A 24,559-nucleotide genomic window follows, 5' to 3' on the forward strand; every position below is an offset into this window, starting at 1 on the left:
GCATTTACCAAGCTGCCACTTGTGCCCACTTCACAGTGTCCTAGAAATCCAAGCAAGCCCCATGGTCAAGCCCTGAGGCAATGTGGAGGCAACTTAGCCTCTGACTCTTGGTGGGAAGAGGGGCAAAGGGTTTTTGGCCATACCCAAGGCTCCGCTTTTGCTCAGGATGATGCCTCATAAAAGACAGAATTCTGTGTTTTCTCCACCTACAGCATCGTTGGTTTTTTTCTACCGTACCACAACCACCTTCCAAATGCCAGGGATGTTTTCATATGCTAGCATGATTCCCTTGCTGGCTGTCAGACACTGCACTCTACCCTATCAATAGGTGTGACTACCATGCTGTTGCTATTCTCATCTTTCAGACTTAAGAAAGCTATAGGTTCTCTGCTCCTCCTGTTCGACAGTCAGCCACGTTTTCTCGTGCATCGCCAGCGCATCCCTGAGACACCATGGGGAAGGTGAAGGTCGGAGTCAATGGATTTGGTCGTATTGGGCGCCTGGTCACCAGGGCTGCTTTTAACTCTGGTAAAGTGGATATTGTTGCCATCAATGACCCCTTCATTGACTTCAACTACATGGTTTACATGTTCCAGTATGATTCCACCCATGGCAAATTCCATGGCACCGTCAAGGCTGAGAACGGGAAGCTTGACATCAATGGAAATCCCATCACCATCTTCCAGGAGCGAGATCCCTCCAAAATCGAGTGTGGTGATGCTGACACTGAGTACGTCGTGGAGTCCACTGGTGTCATCACCACTACGGAGAAGGCTGGGGTTCATTTGCAGGGGGAAGCCAAAAGGGTCATCATCTCCGCCTCCTCTGCTGAAGCCCCCATGTTCATCATGGGTGTGAATCATGAGAAGTATGACAACAGCCTCAAGATCGTCAGCAATGCCTCCTGCACCACCAACTGCTTAGCGCCCCTGGCCAAGGTCATCCATGACGACTTTGGTATCATGGAAGGACTCATGACCACAGTCCACGCCATCACTGCCAGTTTTCCTCCGGGAAACTGTGGCGTGATGGCCACGGGGCTCTCCAGAACATCATCGCTGCCTCTACTGGCACTGCCAAGGCTGTGGGCAAGGTCATCCCTGAGCTGAACGGGAAGCTCACTGGCATGGCCTTCCGTGTTCCCACTGCCAACATGTCAGTGGTGGGCCTGACCTGCCGTCTGGAAAAACCTGCCAAATACAATGACATCAAGAAGGTGGTGAAGCAGGCGTCAGAGGGCCCCCTCAAGGGCATCCTGGGCTACACTGAGCACCAGGTGGTCTCCTCCGACTTCAACAGCAACACCCAGTCTTCCACCTTCGATGCTGGGGCTGGTATTGCCCTCTACGACCACTTTATCAAGCTCATTTCCTGGTATGACAACTAGTTTGGCTACAGCAGCAGGGTGGTGGACCTCATGGCCCACATGGCCTCCAAGGAGTAAGACCCCTGGACCACCAGCCCCAGCGAGAGCACAAGAGGAAGAGAGGCCCTCACGGCTGGGGATTCCCTGCCACACTCACTCCCCCACCACACTGAATCTCCCCTCACAGTTTCCATGCAGACCCCCTGAAGAGGGAAAGGGCTTAGGGAGTCCCACCTTGTCGTGTACCATCAATAAAGTACCCTGTGCTCAGGAAAAAAAAAAAAAAAAGAAAGCTATAGAACTTGCCCATGATTAAGACTGCAAAGGAGTGGAGCAGAATTACAAGATGAGCGGTCTCTGGATCCTACGCCTGTCCCAGCCAACACTGCAGCCTCTGCAACCACTTATATCTCACAAGGGTCAGACTGAGCTTGGTAAATATCCCTCCACCAGAGAGCTCATCTGCCGTGCAACAGCATTGAGTGTGGGCCCTGGAACTCAGAACAACTGTGACTGTGCAGACCTGCCAGGAGTCAGGTATGAAGCCTCTCATGAAGCCTCTCATGACTGCCTGTCAGGCCCAGAACTGGACAATCCAACAGCCTGGAAGTTGTTCTCTTCAAGCAAATTGAGTTAGCCCAGGTGCTCAGAGGGGGAGCTAATGGATGTGGGCTAACCATGAAATTGAGCCCATCTATCAGGTTGGTGCAAAAGTAATTGTGGCTTTTGCCATTACTTTTGATTGCAAAAACCGCAATTACTTTTGCACCCACCTCATAGTGTGGCATAATTTCATGGTTAGCTTTTATCCATTAGCTCCCCTTCCCCGCAAAAGCCAAAGCCAGAACGAAGTTAAAGTGGTGAAGGCGAATGTTATACAGGATCACCACAACAGGGGAAAAGAGATCCCGCTGTAGAACTGGGCTCCATTCTGAATACAACAGGGAGAAGGGATTTATCACCAAGGAGCAGGGGTCGGAGGATGGAAAAATACTAAGAGAAAATTGCACCAAGTCTGGGGAGAATACCGGCTGAACAGACCTGACAGGATTCCTGCTGAAGGCAGGCCAAGGTGATCAGACAGCAAAACTGTGAAAAATTTTAATCAGGTGTCAAAGGTCGGGCATTCTTGTTAAAATGACTTAGTAAGGTTTTTGCTAAAACTGGATTTCACATGGAAGAGCACAGATGGGTATTTACAGTCTGCCTAACGCTTGGACAAGCAAAGAATCTTTGTTACTAGTTCCCTTTCAGAGAATCAGAACTCCCAGTAAGCCTAATTAACTAGTTATAACTAGCCCTTCCTTGTTCTGGACTCTCTCAGCTGTGAAAGTTCTCCTGGGGACCCCACTCAGTCCTGGACAAACGGGAATAGTTGGTCACCCGGTTACTAGACTGATCTGCTCTCTGCCTATGAGTCTCAGATAACATTTGGTCCCTGAACAACTAATGGAATGAGAAAAGTCTTCCTTGACCGATTTTGTTCGCCACTCTGATGTCAGAGTCCAGTATGGAGCTTGGCACCAAGTGAGAGATCATAAAACACTTGTTGAGGGCCGGGCCTGGTGGCTCACACCTGTAATCCCAGCACTTTGGGAGGCTGAGGTGGGTGGATCATGAGGTCAGGAGTTCAAGGCCAGCCTGACCAACATGGTGAAATCCTGTCTCTACTAAAAATACAAAAATTAGCTGGGCATGGTGGCGTGTGCCTATATTCCCAGGTACTCAGGAAGCTGAGACAGGAGAATTGCTTGAACCAGGAGGCAGAGGTTGCAGTGAGCTGAGATCACACCACTGCACTCCAGCCTGGGCAATAGAGCTAGACTCTATCTCAAAACAAACAAACAAACAAACAAAAAAACTTGTTGAATAAATGAGCATGTGAATGCATGAGTAAATGAATCTAGTTCAGAAGAGGTGGCCCTGATTCCTACCTCCCAAGTGGGTGGGCAAAGCTATGGAAGCCCAGAAATACCAGAAATATGGCCCAGCATTTGCCCTTAGTGTACACTGAGGAGATATATGCCCTTCTGTTTGTTTCTAAAACAAGAAGGACCCGACAAACTGACCGATATAAAAGACTCCTGAATGTCTAATTCAAATAACTCAAGTTTCACTGACATAAACAGTGTCTCCTAAAATCTCGTACAATCCTCTTGAAGTTATGGTTAGTAAAATTCTTACTCAACATTTTCATGAACCAAGAAAAAAAGATCATGTTTTATGTGACCAAACTACTTTAACTTAGACTTTCTGAATTATTACACATCAGGGAAGGAACTAAATAAATGAGTAGTTATTTTAGTCTCAATTAAAGCGCTGAGTAAATCAAAAGAGATTCATGAAGGTGAAGGGCAGTGCTTTGGACTACACGTTTATGTGTCCCCAAAATTCACATATGAAACTCTAATCCCTAAGAGGATGGTATCGGGGGAAGGTCCTTTGGGGAGTGATTAGGTCATGAGGGTGGCGCCCTCATGGATGAGATTAGTGCCTTTATGAGACCCCAGAGAGCTTCTTTGTCCCTTCCACTAGGTGAGGACACAGCGAGAGGATAACTGGGGTTTTTTGTTAGTTTTTTTTGTTTGTTTGTTTTTGGGTTTTTATTTATTTATTTATTTATTTTGAGACGCAGTCTCACTCTGTCACCCAGGCTGGAGTACAGTGGCGCGATCTCAGCTCACTGCAACTTCTGCCTGCCAGGTTCAAGCAACTCTCCTGCCTCATCTTCCCGAGTAGCTGGGACTACAGGTGTGCACCACCACACCAGGCTAATTTATATATATATATATATATATAAAATTTATATATATATATATAAAATTTATATATATATATTTATTTATTTATTTTAAGTAGACAAGGGGTTTCACCATGTTGGCCAGGCTGGTCTTGAACTCCTGACCTCAGGTGATCCACCTGCCTCAGCCTCCCAAAGTGCTAGGATTACAGGTATAAGCCACCACACCTGGTCGAGGATAACTGTTTATAAGCCAGCAAGAGTGACCTCACCAGGAACTAAATTGGCCAGCACCTTGATCATGAACCTCCCAGCCTTCAGAACTGTGAGAAAAAAATTTCTGTTGTTTAAGCCTCCAGCCTGTAGTCTTCTGTTCAGAAGCCTGAGTTTACTACAACAGGCAGTAAAGTCCAGCAGTTAAAGGCAAGCACAATGAAGTGGAGCTAACTTGCATTTGAATTCTGACTTGGACGCATTCTAGCAGTGTGACATTGGGCATAGCATTTGACACTAAGCCTTTTGTTTCCTCGCATACAAAATAGACATAGCATTGCCTGTCTTTTGGAATTGTGGTAAGAATTAAACATACCATATCCTACTGAGCCTAAGGATAGTTGTGGAATAATTATTCGTAGGTCCACATTCACTCTCAAAGTTTTCCTGGTTTGCATGAAATACTATACACCCACCCAATACTGAAAGTACTTAGCTTCAGGTCTCACACACAGCTATGAAGTACCACAGCTTAATGTGCTAACGTTTTCCTAAACTTTGCATTAATTTTTTTTTTTTTTTTTTTTTTTTTTTTTTTTTTTTTTTTGAGACAGAGTCTTGCTCTGTCGCCCAGGCTGGAGTGCAGTGGCCAGATCTCAGCTCACTGCAAGCTCCGCCTCCCGGGTTCACGCCATTCTCCTACCTCAGCCTCCCGAGTAGCTGGGACTACAGGCGCCCGCCACCTCGCCCGGCTAGTTTTTTGTATTTTTTTAGTAGAGACGGGGTTTCACCGTGTTAGCCAGGATGGTCTCGATCTCCTGACCTCGTGATCCACCCGTCTCGGCCTCCCAAAGTGCTGGGATTACAGGCTTGAGCCACCGCGCCCGGCCGCATTAATTTTTAAGAAATGTGTACATTTTGAAATTATTTTTAGCATAGTGCCAAAAAAAAGATATCACAAAAAAGTTAAAGAATATGCCATGCTGTCATGCCATTTGGGCACCAGAGCCTGTGAAATAAAATGTCATTTTGGAAAAGAAAAGCACCCATAACACCATCTTCATTTGTGTGGTAATGATGGAATACTAACGCCTACATTGGGCTTTCTATGTGCCAGGAGCTGTTCAAAGTGTTCAACACTTATTAACACTTCCTAGTTCTCACGCAACTCTCTAAGGGAGGCACTTGAATCGTCGTCATTTTATGGAAAGGGAAACTGAGGCACCTAGGTCATCCATGTCAGCAGCAGAGCTAAGACTGGAACACGATCCGTCTGACTCCGAAGTCTGTGCTTTTGACTCTGCTGAATATGTTAACAAGGAAACTCTTACCCTGTTGGTTGTAACATTTCTTATCTGTCGAGGGCTGGGAAACCAGGTAAAATTAGGCACTCTTCAATAGGAGAAAAACGCTTCTATGGAGCTCAGACTTTGCAACATCATTTTGACCCCTCGGGGTCTCTTTTTGTTGTTTCTTTCCAAGTACTCAACTGTGTTCTAAGTCAGTTAGGTTCTGGATAGGTAGAGTGAGTGGCTGGAAGAAAGGATTAACTTTCCCTCTCAAAAAATCAACATTTTTACCCAAGGGAGGATTCAGAATATCCTACCTCTCCATAAGGCTGATCATTTTTCTAATAACTACCTGGGTTTTTTTTTTTTTTTTTTTTTTTTTTCCAATCACACCTAGAGAAGACATGAGCTCTACTCTAAGATAATAGGAATGGCTCAGATTCTACTCATTAATATAATGATTCCATAACACAATGACAGATAAAAGAACTCTCTTTTTATTCTACTCAAGGCTGGTTTTACATAAAAATAGACCATAACTCAGAGTCTGTAATGTCTATGAAAAGGTTATACTCGTTACCATCCAAATAGGCTGAGCTAATAAAAATTATATTTGTTACAATCCAAATAGATTAACCGGCCTTAAGGGCTTAGCTATGTATTACACTTTTCAATTTTCTTATAATTAAATTAACATAAAATAGTCTTCACAAATAAATGGCTGTTTCAGAAACAGTGAAGCTCTGTTTAACAAAAATAGCCATTCTGTTTACATGTGCAGCCACTGAGGTAGACCTGAGAAGTGGAAGAGGTTCTTCTCTGTGGAGTGGACTCATGATCAAAAGATCAATAGACAGATCCCCTCTCACATGTCCTGCTGACGCCTCAGGCACCCCCAGAAGATGGCCCAAGGAGAAACCCAGGCTCCTCTCACATTCTCTTCTGGACTGAGGGCCTCCTGGACCACCCGCCTGTTCTTCCCTGGGTGCTCCCAGCCATGCACCACAGGGTGGAGCCTCAACTGGCTCACCTGTTAAATGGGAGACCCACGGCGAGTCTCCTCATTCCTAGTGCTCGGTTTCCTGCCAGCCTCGAAGCTCATGAATAAAGGTTCTGCTGAAATTTTCTCAGCTCATCCCCCACTTTCCTTCTCCGGAAGCCTGGTCTCTGGGTATTTGCCTTCCAGCTGGAAATCCTGTTGAAATGTTGCTTCCGTTTGTAAAATTCATGATTCAAAATTTTGATGTTTTTGTTGAGGTGCCATTTTGTAATTCTGTCCCAGAAGCATGGTGAACATTGAATAAAGAACGACTTAAGTCTCTCAGCTAAAGTGTTGAACAAAAGAATTGATGCCTTTAAATTAGTTGAATTCCTTAAATGTCATCATGCTTGAAAAACTAATTAGTTGTCGATCAGCTTTTGTTTTTTTCTATAAATGTCTTAAAGAATGGAAAGAAGTGGAACAAGTTATGTATCTGTTGCCATTTGAAACAATCAGAAGCTTGAGTTTCCTCAGTTCCTAAAGTCAAGAGGGAGAACACTCACAAGGAAGAGACGGGAGCTCATGCTGGCTGTGAGCTCAGATGTCAGACATGGGGCTGGGTGCTGTGTTGAACAACTTTAATTGCTTCATCTCATTTAATCTACTCATCATCCTGAGAATTAGGGAAACTTACTCAATTTTGAAAGGAGGAAATAAAGGTCACAGAGCCAGTGTGAGTCAGAACAAGTCGTACAAATGCAGAAGCAAGGAGACAGATTGGTAGAGGTGGGAAGCCCAGTGCATGGAGAAGCCCCATCAGAGTATTACTAAAACCAGAAGCAGAGTGTCCATCCAAGATCTCATCATATACAGGGGTTCTACAGATAGCCTAAGCTTGACAGTATGGTCAGTTCCCATCACTCTTGAATGTTCTTCTTTGACCTCAGTGGCTCAACTTTATCAATAGTAAAATGTAGTCTCATTGAGCTATGTGATAATATAATGTAAACCCTCACACCAGCAGCCCTTTGTTTATCATTGTGATTATTTCCTTGGAAGTAAATAGAACTTAGAGGATATCTTGATGGCATTGGGGCAGATGGCAGCTCTGTCAATCTCTGTGAGCCCTCAGCAGCTGCCCACATTTTGGACAATCTAGTCCTTCCTCTTTGGCATCTCCACAAAAGGTTGAGCAAGAAAAATAAAGATAAGGCTCAAATGAGTCCATTTTGCTGCATGTCACCAGCTTTTATTGAAGCTATGATAAGGGAGGAGGTCAAAAGTAAAGATGCAATAAGATGCCTAAATTATCTGGGGATCACTCATTTATGGCACCCCTATTCCTCATCATCATGGATGAACAAGACCTGGATGCACGTTTAATAAGATTATAATGCTTCCATTCAAAGCGTTCCTGTGAAGCAAGTAGGTGAGAAACATTGCAATCTGCATTTTGTAGCCTTTCCGCTCTCTTGCTGTAGACAGTAGTAAAGTTACTCATCTTTACCTCCCAAGTGCGTAGCCCAGAGTAGATTCTCAACAAATGTTATTTTGAAAGCACAGGTTTGTGATGTTGTGTACAGGTTCTCAATGTTGGCTGCACATTGCTGTCCCCTAGGGAGCTTTCCTTGGAGATCCCCAGGAGACCATAACATGCAGCAAAGTTGGAGAACAATGAGAATTACCTGTGTTGCTGGAGGGCAGCTGTGACAGAGCGTCAGGGCTCAACTGCAGGGTCACATGCCTGTTACCCTTTCCCTATAAGGATCAGGAAACAGCACCCAACTGACAAGGCAGTTAGCTAGTGGGTGGGTTAAAAAATAAAACACCTGGGCCGGGCGCGGTGGCTCAAGCCTGTAATCCCAGCACTTTGGGAGGCCAAGACGGGCGGATCACGAGGTCAGGAGATCGAGACCATCCTAGCTAACGCGGTGAAACCCCGTCTCTACTAAAAAAATTTAAAAAAAAAACAAAAAAACAAAAAACTAGCCGGGCGAGGTGGCGGGCGCCTGTAGTCCCAGCTACTCGGGAGGCTGAGGCAGGAGAATGGCATGAACCCGGGAGGCGGAGCTTGCAGTGAGCCGAGATCCCGCCACTGCACTCCAGCCTGGGCTACAGAGCGAGACTCTGTCTCAAAATAAATAAATAAATAAATAAATAAATAAATAAATAAATAAATAAAAATAAAACACCTGGTACACTAAGACAAGAAAAGGGAGTGAGATAAAACTTACTTCAGAGGCTGAAGGCCAAGCTTTGTGCTGTTTCTGATGGACCTCAACACCCTCAGCATAAAACTGGTGCCTCCTAAGTGACAAGATCAGCCTCACCCTGGAGCACTGGAATGGATAAGTAGAAAGTGCAGGGGCTTTAAAGACCAAGCCGTACTCCAATTCCACCCCTACTCTGCAAGCCTCGTGGCCTCCATGGGCTTATCTTTGAGATGGGGTCTCTCAGGGTTGTGGTGAGGTGGACTGAAGGGTCAGTCTGCATGAGGAACAGACACACAGTGGGCACCTGGTCTGATACATGTAAACACACAGCACGTACATGTGCGTGCACACACACACACACACACACACACACGTGTGTCCTTCCCAAGCTTGTGCTGGCAAAAAAATAAAAACCTCAAGAGATCATTTTGGCAGAAGTCATCCTTGCCAAAACTCCTTCCTTTTTCTACACATAAGCCAGTGTAAAAATGTCTCCTGCAGGATCTCCAGGGGAATAGTTGGGAAGGAGCTGTTGCTGTGATCCCCGACAAAAGCAACCTCCTCACTGCCATCCTTGCACTTCTTAGCTCCTGCTGGCCCCAGCACATACCCTCAGGGCACTGGGACGGCAAAGCCCCTAGGAGTCCACTCTGAGCAGCTCCAGCCACGCCTGGTAGGAGCCCTCCCTTCCCATCACCCACTTTCCCTCTCAGCTTTTCTTCCACTCGCTTGCTGTGTGGTCCTTTCAGCCCATGCAGGGCTGACAGACAGGTCCCTGGCCTAAAGCATCTCAGTTTATCCCACTTATCAAAAGCTAAATGACTCACCCCTGGCTGGGCATTTTCTTTTTTGACTTTTTTTTCCTTTTTTAACAGATTCAGTAATTCTCCATGTCACCAGAGACCAAGCTCTCTGGGCAATTCAGCATCAGTCTCCTCATTCCCAGAGCTGAGATCGATGTGTCCACCCTGTCCTATTTTAAATGCACAACGTTCCTCGTGAGAATTACCGTGTGCCACAGACCCGCTCCTCACATGAAATTAGGCCACGCTGAAAACAAACAGCGTCACAGACAGCGTGGGAGGAAAACAGTGGCCTATATATTAAGAAACACTCGGAGCCTTCAATTTGAGATCTAAGCAGGATGAAATCCCTCCCCACACACCTGTGACATTTGTCCTACGAATACTTGGTAAAAATCGATTGACAGAGTTAAAAAAAGGCCCTTGGGATGACCTAGCCCAGGGATTATTAAGTCGGGACAGACATCAAAATCACCTGAGGAGGTTTTTCAACCTGAGCAAGAGATTCTGATTCACTAATTCGAGTTGGATTTTAAAGGCATTAAAATGTTGCCAGCAGATGCTGTATTTTGCATTCACTATTTGGGTGGGTGGCGGAAGGAGGTTATTTTTATCATTGTCATTTTCTGCAAAGGGAAAAAGCACAAATTGTTCATGAATGATGGTTGCTCCTTTCACTTTTATTTTGTCATATGAATTCCCTGCACCCTCACAATCTTCGATTAAGTAAAGGAGCCAGAAAGTGGAAGAATGGTGGGCACTCATATAGGAACAAAGGAAAGCCAACGAAGTTGAAATATTTGATCGTTTCCCCAGGTCTTTGATAGAGGCCCTGTAACATTTCCTCTCCTGCCGCTTCAATGGCTCATTCATGTCATTTCTTTGCTTCATTTGCCTTTCTCATCTTATAGATTTTTCCCCTTTACGGACTTCTTTTGGTCCCATTTCCCTCTCACCTTCCCATTCCCCTACTCAAATCCGCCTGGATAAAAATGAAAATGACTGCCTCATGTCAGACACTTGGTATTTCATGATGTAGGACAAGGATCCACCCTTCAGGAAACTCAAAAATGTGACTTTGTCCTGAGGTCCCCTCCAGGCCACTCCCTGTATAAAGTATAGCTTGGTGGTTCTCAAACTTCTGCAAGCTTGAAAAAAGTCACCTTGGATAGCTTGTAGAAATGCAGACCCCCAGGCTTCACGGACAGAATTGGACTCAGTGAGTATAAGGTGATGCCCAAAGGTTTAAAGAACACAAAGGGATTATAATGCAAGTAGCCTGAGGAAGAAACATCAAAGAAGGCTGATGTGGTCCCAGAGCCCTCGGGTTCCTGTTTGCAACCTTAGTACCAAAAGCTCAACCACTGGCTCTGAGCTCTTAATGTCTGCTTTGGTCCAGTGAGGATTCCTGTCACACCCACCTCACGGGGCCAGGATACCGACTAGATGAGAGCATCATATAAAGCACCCACATGAGGCCTGGCCTGAACAGGCAGCCGCTTTATTATCATCTCAGCTGTTCCACACACATTCTCGAAAATCAAGCAATTGCTTCTGAGGAGTGTGATTTCAAGAGAAAATAAACTCTTAAGAAAAACTTTTGCCTTAACGTCTATGATGTTCTTCCATGCAGTGCCAGACCTGAAACTCGGGAACTTTAAATGAGAGAAATGGTTTCCTTTAAGGCCTTCCTACCTCCACCATCACTTTTCTCTGTCAACTCTTCCGTGTGGGAAACAGTCATCTTTGTTAAAGACAATAATACATTTGCATTTGGCCTTTAGTTCCGATCTTCTTCATCCGTTAAGGAATAAAGTCCAGGAAATGACCTCAATTCATCTGGCTAAGCTCCATTCCCCACCCCCCACCACCTGTCTCCTTCCCAGATGCATTTCCCTTTGTGCTCAATGCCCAGCTCAAATATCTTGTGTAGATATCATCTCCTAGCTCTTTTCCCCCACAATTTTATATAACTTTGAGTTCCATTGTGGTTTTCACACATTCTCTAGTCTTTTGCTTTTCTTTCTTTTTTTTTTTTCTCAATGTACATATCCATCTCATCCCCTGGGCCTAGCATACTCTCTCTGTACTCTCTGGACAGGAAACACATCCACGGGAGCCCTCAACCCCCAGCTCCTGACCCACAGCATGATGGGCATTAGACCCTCAGTGATGTGTAAACAGGACCTGAACTTCTGACTCCTTAGGATCAGAAGTGAGAAATGAAAAAAGGACTGGAGAAATACCTAACATTTGGATGAGGGCACCTGATACATAAAGCAAAAACAACACAACTCTTCTTTCATGGTTTTAGCCACATCTCCTCCCACTTCGGTCGTTGCAATGCTTAATTACAAATGCATGCTTGACTCTTCCCAGAGTTACAGCACAGATTGAGAAGAATCAAGCTCTTCAATGACTCAGAAAATGAAAGGTAGAAACAACTTCCCCAGATGTAGCTAGGCCTAATGGGTCCCCGTTTTTTTGTGCGTTTGTTTTTCTGTTTGTTTGTTTGTTGTTCTTGTTTTTGAGACGGAGTCTTACTCTGTCGCCCAGGCTGGAGTGCAGCGGCACAATCTCGGCTCGCTGCAACCTCTGCCTCTCAGGTTCAAGTGGTTTTCCTGCTCAGCCTCCCAAGTAGCTGGGATTACAGACACCTGCCACCACACCTGGCTAATTTTTGTATTTTTAGTAGAGACAGGGTTTCACCGTATTGGCCAGGCTGGTCTTGAACTCATGACCTCAGGTGATCTGCCCGCCTCGGCCTCCCAAAGTGCTGGGATTACAGGCATGAGCCACCATGCCTGGCCTATGTCCCTGTTATACATAATTTCACTGCCCAGGATATTGCTTAGCACACCATGGGTACCCAGTAGGTATTTATAAAATGAATAACCATGCATATTTGTCATTTTATTAGTATCCTTCCAACCCACAGTCATTGGTGACATGGTGTTGTTTGGGAACTTTTGCAATATGGCAGGCAATTAATTTATGCAAAATTTTATATATTGATTCCAAGTATAAATAACTTGCATTTGTGGTTTATTTAACTCTTGAACATTCTATCTGTTTCCCGGGGCTGCCGTCATGAATTACCACAAGCTGGGTGGTCGAAAACAACAGAAAGGTATTCTGCATGGTTCTGGAAGCTGGAAGTCTGAAATTAAAATGCAGGGGGGGCCATGCTGTCTCTGAGGTCTCTAGGAAAGAGTACTTCTTGGATGCTTCTAGCTTCTGGTAGTTGCCAGGAATCCCTAGTGGCTGGCTTGTAGATGCAACACTTCAATCGACATCTCCAAGCTTCACGTGGCCTCCTCTCCTGTGTGTCTGTGTCCAAATTTCCTTCTTCTTAGAACTCCAGTCATATTGGAATAGGGCACACCTTGGGCCCTACAGGAAGTAGGGCCCTGCGCTTATGATCCCATTTAACCTGAATTACCTCCTAAAACCCTTGTCTCCAAATACATGTCTTCTTAGCTTGATTACATCTGCAAGACCCTATTTCCCAATAAGGTCATATTCACAGGTTCCCAGTGAACATGAAGTTTGAGGGACACTGTAACACTATTAAACCCACTACAGACATCTTCTTGACCTGAGAACTGTGAATATGTAGTACACTGAAATTTTCCTCAGCCAGTCCTTTTATGGGGAAAAGCAGTTTTATTGCCTTGACCTTAACAGTTAATTGGAGGAAGGTGTTAGGGTAGGAGATGAATGAGATGACCATTCAAGAGTGTGTCCATCTGCACTGGGAGGAGGGTCTCATCACAGAGAGAAGACCCTCAAGTCATGGAGCCAAGACAGTCAGGGAAAGGGACAGGATAGAAAGGGTTAGGTCTCTACACCCTGGTGACCACCTTTAAAATTTCAGAGTTGGAAGGTTGCCATAACAAACTACCATAGGCCACATGGCTTAAATAATGAAAACTTATTTTCTCAATATTTCTGAGGGCTGGAAGGACAAGATCAGGGTGCCGGAATGGTTATTTCTGGTGAGGCTCCTCTCCTTTGCCGTAGACGGCGCCCTTCTTGCTGTGTCCTCACATGGCCTTTGCTCTGTGAGTGCCCATCCCTGGTATCTCTCTTCTTTTAGGAACACTAGTGCTCTAGGATTAGAGCCCTGCCTTTCTGATCCCATTTAACCCGAATTACCTCCTAAAAGCCCTGTCTCCAAATACAATCACAATGGGGATTAGGACTTCAACATATGGGTTTAGGGACGATGCAGTTCAGTCACAGCAGACAGAACCTGGAAGTCATTGCACAGATGAGGACCGTTCTGCCAGGTCCAGAGATTTGATAAAGGTCTCTCCGGTTGGAAAGGGCCTCATGTTCCTGATGCTCTTCCATTCTGCTAGAGCCTCGAGTTGAGTCTTTTGACTTTCCTTTTTGCTTTAGTCTTCTCAAAACACAGAAAAATAAGTAAATCTCTCTTAAATAAGCAAACATTGATGGCAACCCCTTCATTTTGACGTATGCCTAAAGACGATACATAGGAGTTTGAGCTAAAGTCTCCTTTGAGGCAGAAACCAAACAAAATGCGTAACCCACGTTGGATTCCTCATGAACCCAGCACTGGTCTTACACATAGTAGGCATGCATTAAGTACAGATACTAACAAAAAAATTGTATTTAGTACTTATACTAAGTACTTTACATATATTAAGTCATTTAATCCTCTCTAGAATTTAATAGGTAGGTTCTAGTATCAGTGGCATTTTGCAGATAGAAAAATCAAGGAGGCCAGGCTTGGTGGTTCACGCCTGTAATCCCAGCACTTTGGGAGGCCAACGTGGGCAGATCACGAGGTCAGGAGATGGAGACCATCCTGGCTAACATAGTGAAACCCTGTCTCTACTAAAAATACATTAAAAAAAATTAGCCAGGCATGGTGGCAGGTGCCTGTAGTCCCAGCTACTGGGGAGGCTGAGGCAGGAGAATGGCATGAACCCGGGAGGCAGAGCTTGCAGTGAGCCGAGATCACGCCACTGCACTCCAGCCTGGGTGACAGAGCAAGACTCTGTCTCAAAAAAAATAAATAAATAAAAATAAAAAATAAAAAATAAATCAAGGCACAGGGAGGTTTATTAATTTATTCAAGTTTCATTAATGTATAAATGAGTGAATGGATCAAGGTATTTAAAGACTGCTCTAAGTTCTATGCTTCAATGCTGCATAGCCATATCTTTTATTTTATTTGTGATATTTGGATATAGATTTTTTTATGTGTTTAGGAGGGGATGTTATTGTTTGATTACTGTTGTTAAAGGTAAGAGAATACCAGGCAAATCACACTAATAATAAAGTCACTAACTATAAATATTCAACTCTTTATGTCAGTGTATTTATATCATGACCCAGTATACATACTTACTTATACTAAAACAAGTTTCCCAAAAATAATATTTAGCCTCACTATATACAGTAATGTCTTCTGCTATTTTCTCTTGTATCCTATTTTAGTCTATTTAGTTTGACTATTCAATGTCTTTTTTTAATGCAGATCATGACCAACCAAGTAGATTCCAAGAGCCACAATCCAGTCACAGTCAGCTGTTTGAAAAACAACACTACTATGTATATACAGCATCAATGTATCTCATATATAGCATCTATATTATATATTTATATACATATTACATTTTTCTCAACAACATACATGTGCATATATACACCTAATAAGTACATTTTTCTTTTTCCCTCAGTTGCTGAAGTTCAGGAGTATAAAGATGTTATAATAGGTGTACATTTTAAAGCTTTCAGAATGTTTAAAAAAAAAAATGCTTTGTTGTTACCCTGAAGTAAAAGGGACTAACATATTTCAGAGGTTTAGGCTTTGGAAAGTCATTTAATTTTTCCTCAGTCCTCTCTCACAGTATGTTTCCTTTTGTGGGATGTGACTTTCCTAATAGGAACATATTTTATAGTTAAACAATTCAGGTCAGACATCAGATTGTGTCTCCATTTAAGTACTAAATTGCATCAGACACCAAAATGCCTCCTAAGATTCTGGTGGTGAATCCGAGTTTCTGTGAATGTTCAGAACCGCAGAAAACCCTGTTTACTTAACATGAAATCGGTTACGTAATGAACTTCTGCAGAGGGTAAGATCCAAAGCTGAAAAAGTGATGTGGTTTGATACATTGTCAGAAGCAATAGTGCGACATGGAAGATTTGAACTTCCAATGCTGTGGAGAAAAGAATAAATAAAGGAATAAATTAAGATGTGTCTTGGAATGGTGTGCTCAGGAAGGGGATATATTAACAGGCAGGTATAGAACAGTAATAGCGTAGGAAGAGCTAATATATTAAAAGGGACAATAAAGAGATAGGTTTGAAGTCTTCCCTATTTATATATTATTTTTAAATATGCCAAAGACAAAGAACCAGTGCACACCCAGTTGAACTGAAATGTTGTTTCCTGAAAATATTCAGATCTTATTTAGAGTAGTAAATGTTTTAAGAAGACCAGAGGCATACAAGTAAGCATATCACCACAGAATTTAAAAGTTGTGAGAACTCCTTTTTAAAGAGTCCTATCGATAGCAGTTTCCTTTCCCTCAAAAAAAAAACGTTAGTTCCCTTGCCCTTTTTTCTTCCTAAAGCAAGTTACAGTTGTCTTTGGATGAGACATGTCGAGAGAGGCTTCTGCCGGCACTGGGTCATCCAACACGTTACTTGTACGCAGCACTGAGTCCACTTCATCAGAACAGTGCTCCTAAAGCTGGCAAATTTGTGCACTCCACTCCCTGAGGATCCTCCTGGAAGCCTGGGGTAAGTCAGGGAGGGGCCGACAAAAGATGCTAATACTGCAAATAGATCACCTGTTTGTGGTTTATCAAGACTTTAGTCCATTGATTCTCAAACTTGAACCGGCATCAGAAACACCTAGAGGGCTTGTGAAACCCCGGACTGTTGAGCCCATCCCCAGGCTTCTGATTCAGTGGGTCTGGGGTGGGACCAGAGACTTTGCATATTCAACAGTTACCAGGTGCTGCCTGCTGTGCTCTGGAACACACTTGGAGAATCACTGCTCTGGTCCCAATCTGTGGAGTTAGGACACTTAATATCAAATTAAGGTGTAGCGCCTCCCTGATTTTTTTAGAGACACCAGCTACAAGCTGGTGATCCAATTGACTGAAGGCCAAAGATCACAGATGAAAATGACCGGCAAATAAGTACAAAAGGCAACTATTATAATCACAAAAATGCTGAGGTTCTCAAGGTTGTATCTTTCAAGAAAGGAAGGGAAAAGAAAGTTGTATGAGACTTAATGACCATACAAGTACATGTGCGGACTTCATTCTCCCTTTTCAATAAATAGCTGACATATCCTCGTGTCACCAAAGAGCAAGAGAGGTGGCACACGGATCATACAAGCAAAGTGTAATTTATCTGCGGCTAAAAATAAAGATTCAGAGTACAAGTGCTGTGAAACACAGGAGATGTTAAAATAGAAAGAGAAAGAGAGATAAGGAGAGAAAAAGCGAGAGAAAGAAAGGGAAGTGGAGCAGGGTCATTGAGAGAAGCAGTCCTCTGGCGAAGACAGCCCTGTCTGTCTGAAATAGTTTATCAGCTGATTTGGGGGCAGGAGACTGACTTGCAGCAAGCTTCGATGTGATTCCATTTCCCACAATGCCACAGGGTGGTTCACACAGAACAAAGCTCCGCTTCTTTACCTAAGAGTGCCAGGTAAGCCGTCGGAAACAGCCACCGTCAGTGGGAGGAAAGCAGATTGCTTTAAGAGAAAAAGGCTTTATTAAAATTCAAAGAAAAAAAATAAGCTGAGATGATTTAGAAAGCATTATGCATTTATTGAACAAACACTGCTAAAGACATTTCAGCAAACTGTGTGTTTAAAAAGTAATAAATAGCTATTGTGCTTACTTCATAAAGTTGTCAGACTGTCTTCATTTTATTTTCCTGAACAAACTGAATTTCTGTACTGCTCATCCCCAGCCAGTTAATAAATACATCACCCTAAAAAGTGCTGTGGTATTAAATTTACAGCAGATAAAATATGGATGAAGTTGCTGTGCCTCAGGTACGTCAAGTGTGATTTAATATCTCACACTCCTCTTATGAGGAGTAAAAGATTATTCGGCTGCCTCAACCGCCGGAGAGCGAGGTGACCTTTGCCCCCCAAGTAACAGCCACTCAGCAAATAGCACCAAATGAAGACGGAGAATAACACATACATTTGCCGTAAGAAAAAATTGATCTAAATCCATATATCAAATCTGCTGATCAGAGCTCTAGAGAAATGCTTCACAATCCTTAGCAAGCACTTGCAGGAACTTTGAGCAGAAAGAAGACCTTCCTGAAGGTGTATACGATATTTTGGTTTTTCAAATTTTTACTTTATTACTAGTATCCTTATTGGTCTTTCATATCATTGGAATAAAATCTCCTTAGAAGAAAATGCTCTTTGACTTAATGTCTTAGTGGTGAGTATTTTCTTCTCTCTGGAGAAACTGTAACCTCTTTGAGCATTTCAGAAATCCAGAGAATCTTATAAATGAAGGCGTTGTTCCCCAGCGAAATTTCTCAACAATCTGATTTAATTTATATCTTTTTTAAAAGTTCCATCTAAAATGATAAAAAAAAATCTCCAAGGAAAACATTTGTTAGCACAGAAAATAAATTCTTATCATTAACATTCTGCCATCCAAAAAGGCTGGTGACTGAGAGAATTCTCTACACTTCAAAGGTAGGAGAGGAATGAGTTTTAAAATAAGGGTAAAAAAAAAAAAAAGAAGCAAATTACTGCTGAGCTATTTTTATTTCAAATATATAAAAGTAGAGTTGGTAAGTGCCATGTATAAATCTTCAAAGTGCGGATTGCCAAGGGTCTTCCTCTAAAGACTGCTGTGAAAAAATAAACTTCGGCAATTAAAGCGGCTTTTTCCTTTCGCCATGAAGTGAGGGAAGTGGCCGGGTGTCCCAGGGGCTCTCGGTATCCTCTATGTTCCCAGGCAGCGGTGAGCCTTTGCTAATTTCAAAAATCTCTTCAGCTCTGGGCCTTTGCAAATAAAAGCTTCTGTTGCCTCCCCTAAAATGTGACTGCACCACGGTTTGAGGTTTTGTGTTTGTTTATTTGTTTTTCACTGGGCACTTTTGTGCTCAGTTGGTAATTGGTTTTACTGAGCCAGAGGGGGCTGGGGACAAGGCTGTTTATTTCAACTTCCTTCAATGGTGAATAGTGAGGCATTGGCACTAGCGGATAGGTTCACACAAAAGCTATGATTCTTAAAATACATGAGTTTGGAGGGAAATCATCCAAAAACAGGTAAGAGAGGGGATTGAGTAGGGTGGTTTGGTTCGGGGGTGGAGAGGGAGGTGTGTATTTGTGTTTGTGTGTAAGAACCTATTTATAACAGAAGCTTTCCTACCATAAGTGAACATTCTCTTGAAAGCAGATGTGCTGCACAAGCCTGCATCCCTTCCCAGACTGGCCCAGATGTCAACAGCTGTTCATCTCTGCACCTTTCCAAATAAGTGCTTTCCCCATTCCAACTGTACAATGGATTGGTCAAGGCAGGGTGACATTTCTTGAGTGGCAGATGTGCCTACTGCCATGGCAGCACCGGCCCTCCCACTTGCTGGCGATCTCTGGTTCCAGGAGGAGCAGTAATGTCTCCTTTGTTTGCCTCTGTGGGGAGAGGTGAACACGGCTGGCTCAGGGTGGGGTTTAAGAGAAACCACTGGGAAGAGAGGAAAAGAGAGACCGCCTCCTTATGCCAGGGATTATTTTCTTTTTAAAATATATATGTGCAAATTGCAAACATAGAAGAATTCAAGCCAACTGGCAAGGATCTAGAGGTTGTGCAGGGCTGGGAAGCTTTTAAATGCATGCAGCTTCAAATCCCATGACAGAAAGCCTCCTCATGTCAGTCTTTTTCAAATTGACCAGACAGGGAAGGAAAATTGCAATGGGACCACTGATGAAAGGAAAATGATGTCCTGATTTCTAAATATCAAAACAGACTCCAAAGGCTAATTTCTCCTTTTCAAGCTGCTATTTTATTTTTATTTTTTGTTTCCCTCCTGTCCCCAGCTTATATTAATAAATCATCTTGTCAACTGTTTCTCAGTGTGGAATGTATTCCTCAAAAATCTTCTGGGAAATCAGCCTCCCAGGGGATTTACATGCACCTTGTGCTGTGATGACCAGCAAGAGCCCGGCCTGAGTAGGTCCTGCAGGGAGTCTCTTCAATTAAGGGTCTTCCTTTTTCTTTTCATATAGGCTGAATAGATCTACATGTGAGCAATATTGACTGAGGTTCTGCCCTGTATTTGCAAAACTAGCTTTGGGAGGAATAAACTTGACTAACTGGAAATGATCCCATAGTACTTAATTAGCATTTCAAAACCAAAGTGGCGATTTATTTTCTAATTTTTTAAAAAAGCTAACAATACCATTAATTATTCCTTTTATGAGTCTTGATAATGGCTGTTTACTTCCAATAAATTAATATTACACTGACAGGGACATAACACTCCTGCATATCATAGCATTGTTGCTTTCAACAGGCCACAACATCCATTTCTGAAGTTCTATCCTGAGAAACCCGAATACAGGTGTCACACAAAATCTTGCAACTCCTGGTGCTTCAGTTCAGAGGCACCAGTTTTGATTTTTGCCTACCTCTCCTCTGCTAAGGCCCTTCCCTGGAATGTGCCCTCTTCGCATCAACCTGTGACCGATAAGACATGATCTCAGCACTTAACGTTTCTAATCCAAAAACCTACTCCGGTCCTACTGTCAAATGAAGTTGCAACTAATCGTTTATTGTTTACAGTTTTGCTTTGTTTTTAATTCAACTTAAAACCCAGGTCACTTGCTGGTGTACTTTTTAGTAGATTTTATTTTTTAGAAAAGAACTTTAGAGTCTTCCTGGTACATTTTTCATATTGTCTTTAGATTTGTTTTGTCATTCAATCAATGTCACTGAATATATTTAGAAATTATAAATCATGACTTTTGAGCTGTATGGACGAGAATTTGCAGTCCTGAAGCAATGATGAAGGAAAAAATATCATTCAGAATTGTAACGATGCTATGATTAAAATATATATATATGAAAAGCTAAAGAAAAGAACAGACATAGAAATAAAGATCCTTAAAATTTATAAAGAAACTACATTATTCAATGTTGTCCTTAGGGGGAAAAAAACCTTATAGATAAAATTAGTGGATGAAAAGGAAAAAGTATTTTTACAGTATTTACTATATGTGTATACACACACATCTACTGGCCCCTCTAAACTGTTGTACCAAATAATACCCTTCATATCCATTTAGGAGAGAACACCCACTTTCACAAATATGAAAAATGCTGATTATTCTCATTCTTTTAAATTTGTAATAATTTGTATCACGCTTTATGTTGTAATTAACTGATTTCTGATGTTTGAAGTTTTTTGCATGTATTTTTCTCTAGTGACCTTCTTCATGACCTTATTTGTCTGTTGGGATATTCCTTTTCTTCTTATTGATGTAGAAAAGCTGCTTTATATTTAAGAATGAATGTTAACTTTTGTCATTTAATTACAAGAATGTTCTCCAAGTTTGTTATTTGCCTTCTATTTTTAAATTAATTTTGCTTTGTTAGTTGTTATTGTAATATAGAAACTAGGGGCGGGAGTTGCTTAATTTTCGTGAATTATAATATGGTAGAATATATTAGACTTTCCTTTACACTTTCCGTCTCTAGTGTAATTCAGTGTAGGTTCTCCCATCCACTTCAATATTATGTATTCACCTTGTATTAGTCAGGGTTCTCCAGAGGGACAGAACTAATGGAATACATATATAATCACAGCACTTTGGGAGGCTGAGGCAGGTGGATCACAAGGTCAGGAGATAGAGACCATCCTGGCTAACACAGTGAAACCCATCTCTACTAAAATACAAAATAATTAGCCAGGCGTGGTGGCAGGTGCCTGTAGTCCCAGCTACTCGGGAGGCTGAAGCAGGAGAATAGCTTGAACCCGGGAGGCGGAGCCTGCAGTGAGCTGAGATCGTGCCACTGCACTCCAGCCTGGGCGACAGACTGAGACTCCATCTCAAAAATAAATAAATAAATAAATAAATAAATAAATAAATAAAAAATATGTATGTGTGTATATACATAAAGGGGAGTTTACTAAGTATTGACTCACACAATTATAAGGTCCCACAATAGTCTGTCTGCAGGCTGAGGAGCAAGGAGAGCCAGTCTGAGTTTCAAAACTGAAGAACTTGGAGTCTGATGTTCAAGGGGAGGAAGCATCCAGCACAGGAGAAAGATGTAGGCTGGGAGGCTAGGCTAGTCTCTCTCTTTTCACATTTTTCTGCCTGCTTTTATTCTAGCTGCACTGGCAGTCGATTAGGTGGTGCCCACCCAGATTACAGGTGGGTCTGCCTTTCCTAGCCCACTGACTCAAATATTAATCTCCTTTGACAACACTCTCACAGACACATCCAGGATCAATACTTTGTATCCTTCAATCCAATCAAGTTGACACTCAGTATCAACCATCACAAGTCCACCCCTTGTCAACTTGAACCATATACATCTCCTGAGATCATACATAATCTTCAAATAAAGACGATAATAAGGTCATAATTATACCTAACATAATACAGCTATGCTTTGTACAACCAGAAACATACCAATCCTCAACCCAAATATTATTACATAAAGTTAACAGTACTTAAATGCTGATGTGAACTCAATAAATTTTGTATCACATAATAAAGAAGAAAGGAAATAAAATATTTTCCTAGTCCAAGTGTATATATGCACAAACATATTTTTAACAAAAGAAGGAAGAAGTACTCCTGACAATTACAGTCCTCACTTCTGCACTGGGTCACGCAGTCGTAGCTGGTATTGATGACTACCTTCTTCTTCTACCCATTCTGTATTCCCTTTGCCTTCAGCAAGCATCTCAGCATGTCATGGTTTTTTTCCTGGTGGGGTGACCCAAACCTTCATTCCTGAGGGGTCTGGGTCATTTGTAGTCCTGCTGGATTGGGATGTTGTAGTTCCCCGTTGACCTTAATCACAGGGCATGGTAATACTAAGAGATGCCCTAATGGATCTCCTGTATTCAATGCATACCCTTCCTATCTCTGTTGTGGAGTAGTAGACTGATTTCATCTTGATAGTTGGGTTGATCACCCCAACCAATACCATAACTCCCTACTTAGCCTGTTGACTTAAAGGTAGGAGGAACCCAAAGCATCCAGGTGGCAATCTTATCTACCAGTTTAATGAAATCGTTTTGTGTCTCCTGGTAGCAATGTTCATCCCTCTGGAACTAAGACGTCTAGGCCAGCAGAATGTAATGTTGTGGAAACAGGAAGCAAAAATTTGCTAGTGGATCACTAGGGGTGATGGTGAGTGGTGCCACTTCCACTTCTACCCCTTGATTTCTGGACCTCTGAATCCTGGCTATGAGAGAAACAGTACCATATATTGGACACTGATTCAGAGCATACGTGGCCTTCTGGAGAACTTTGTTCCAGCCCTGAAAAGTATCATTACCTAGTTGGCATTGTAATTGTGACTTCAAAAGGCTATTCCACTGTTCTATCAATCCAGCTGCTTCAGGATGATGGGGAACATGGTAAGACCAGTGAATTCCATGAGCATGAGCCCACTGCTGCACTTCTTTAGCTATAAAGTCAGTGCCTTGGTCAGAGGCAATGCTGTGTGGAATACCATCACCATGGATAAGGCATTCCGTGAGTCCACAGACGGTAGTCTTGGCAGAAACATTGCATGCAGGATACGCAAACCCATATCCAGAGTTTAAGTATCTATTCCAGTGAGGACAAGTATCTGCCCTTTCCATGACGGAGGAGGTCCAATATAATCAACCTGCCACAAGGTAGCTGGCTGATCACCCTGAGGAATGGTGCCATACCAAGGGCTCAGTGTTGGTCTCTGCTGCGGGCAAACTGAACACTCAGCAGTGGCCATAACCAGGTTAGCTTTGGTGAGTGGATGTCCATTTTGTTGAGCCCATGTGTAACCTCCATCCCTGCTACCATGGCCACTTTGTTCATGGGCCCACTGGGGGATGACAAGGGTGGCTGGGGAAAGAGGTTGAGTGGTGTCCACAGAATGGTTCATCCTATCCACTTGATTATTAAAATCCTCCCCTGCTGAGGTCACCCACTTGTGAGCACTCACATGGGATACAAATATCTTCAGAGTTTTTGACCTCTCAGAGAGGTCCATCCACATACCTCTTCCCCAGATTTCTTTGTCACCAATTTTCCAATCATGCTTCTTCCAAGTCCCTGACCACCCAGCCAAACCATTGGCTACAGCCCATGAATCAATATATAATCGCTCATCTGGCCATTTCTCCTTTCATACAAAGTGCATAACCAGGTGCACCGCATGAAATTCTGCACACTGGAAAAATTTCCCTTCCCCACTGCCCTCCAGGGATGTCCTAGAAAGGGGCTGTAGTGTTGCAGCTGTCCACTTTTGGGTGGTGCCTGCCTATCGTGCAGAACCATCTGTGAACCAGGCCCTAGCCTTCTCTTCCTCTGTCGACTGATCATACAGAACTACCATTGAGGCCATTGGTGCAGGCTGGGGGAGAGAAGGCAGGGTGGCAGGAGTGGAGACCATGGGCATCTGAGCCATTTCATCATGTAGCTTACTTGTGCCTTTGGAACTTGCTGGAGGCTGATCACATATATACCACCTCCATTTGTGATGGAATGCTGCTGTGCATGACCCACTTTATGGCTAGATGGGTCAGAAGGCACCCAGTTCATGACAGGCAGTTTAGGTCGCATGGTGACTTGATGACCCATAGTCAAATGTTCAGTTTCCACTAAAGCCCAGTAACAGGCCAAGAGCTGTCTCTCAAAAGGAGAGCAGTTATCTGCAGAAGACAGCAGGGCCTTGCTGCAAAATCCTAGCGGCCTAGGCTGTGA

General features: G+C 43.1%; 1 pseudogene across 1 annotated transcript; it reads left to right on the forward strand.

Moving 5' to 3' along the window:
* The first annotated feature begins 378 nt into the window (after window positions 1-378).
* LOC126933926 (glyceraldehyde-3-phosphate dehydrogenase-like) lies at window positions 379-1,489 on the forward strand (annotated as a pseudogene). Its single transcript, XR_007718767.1, has one exon. The product of XR_007718767.1 is annotated as a glyceraldehyde-3-phosphate dehydrogenase-like (transcript).
* The last annotated feature ends 23,070 nt before the right edge of the window (window positions 1,490-24,559 follow it).

This window comes from Macaca thibetana, chromosome 13, assembly GCF_024542745.1.
Source record: "Macaca thibetana thibetana isolate TM-01 chromosome 13, ASM2454274v1, whole genome shotgun sequence".
Classification (NCBI taxonomy): Eukaryota; Metazoa; Chordata; class Mammalia; order Primates; family Cercopithecidae; genus Macaca; species Macaca thibetana.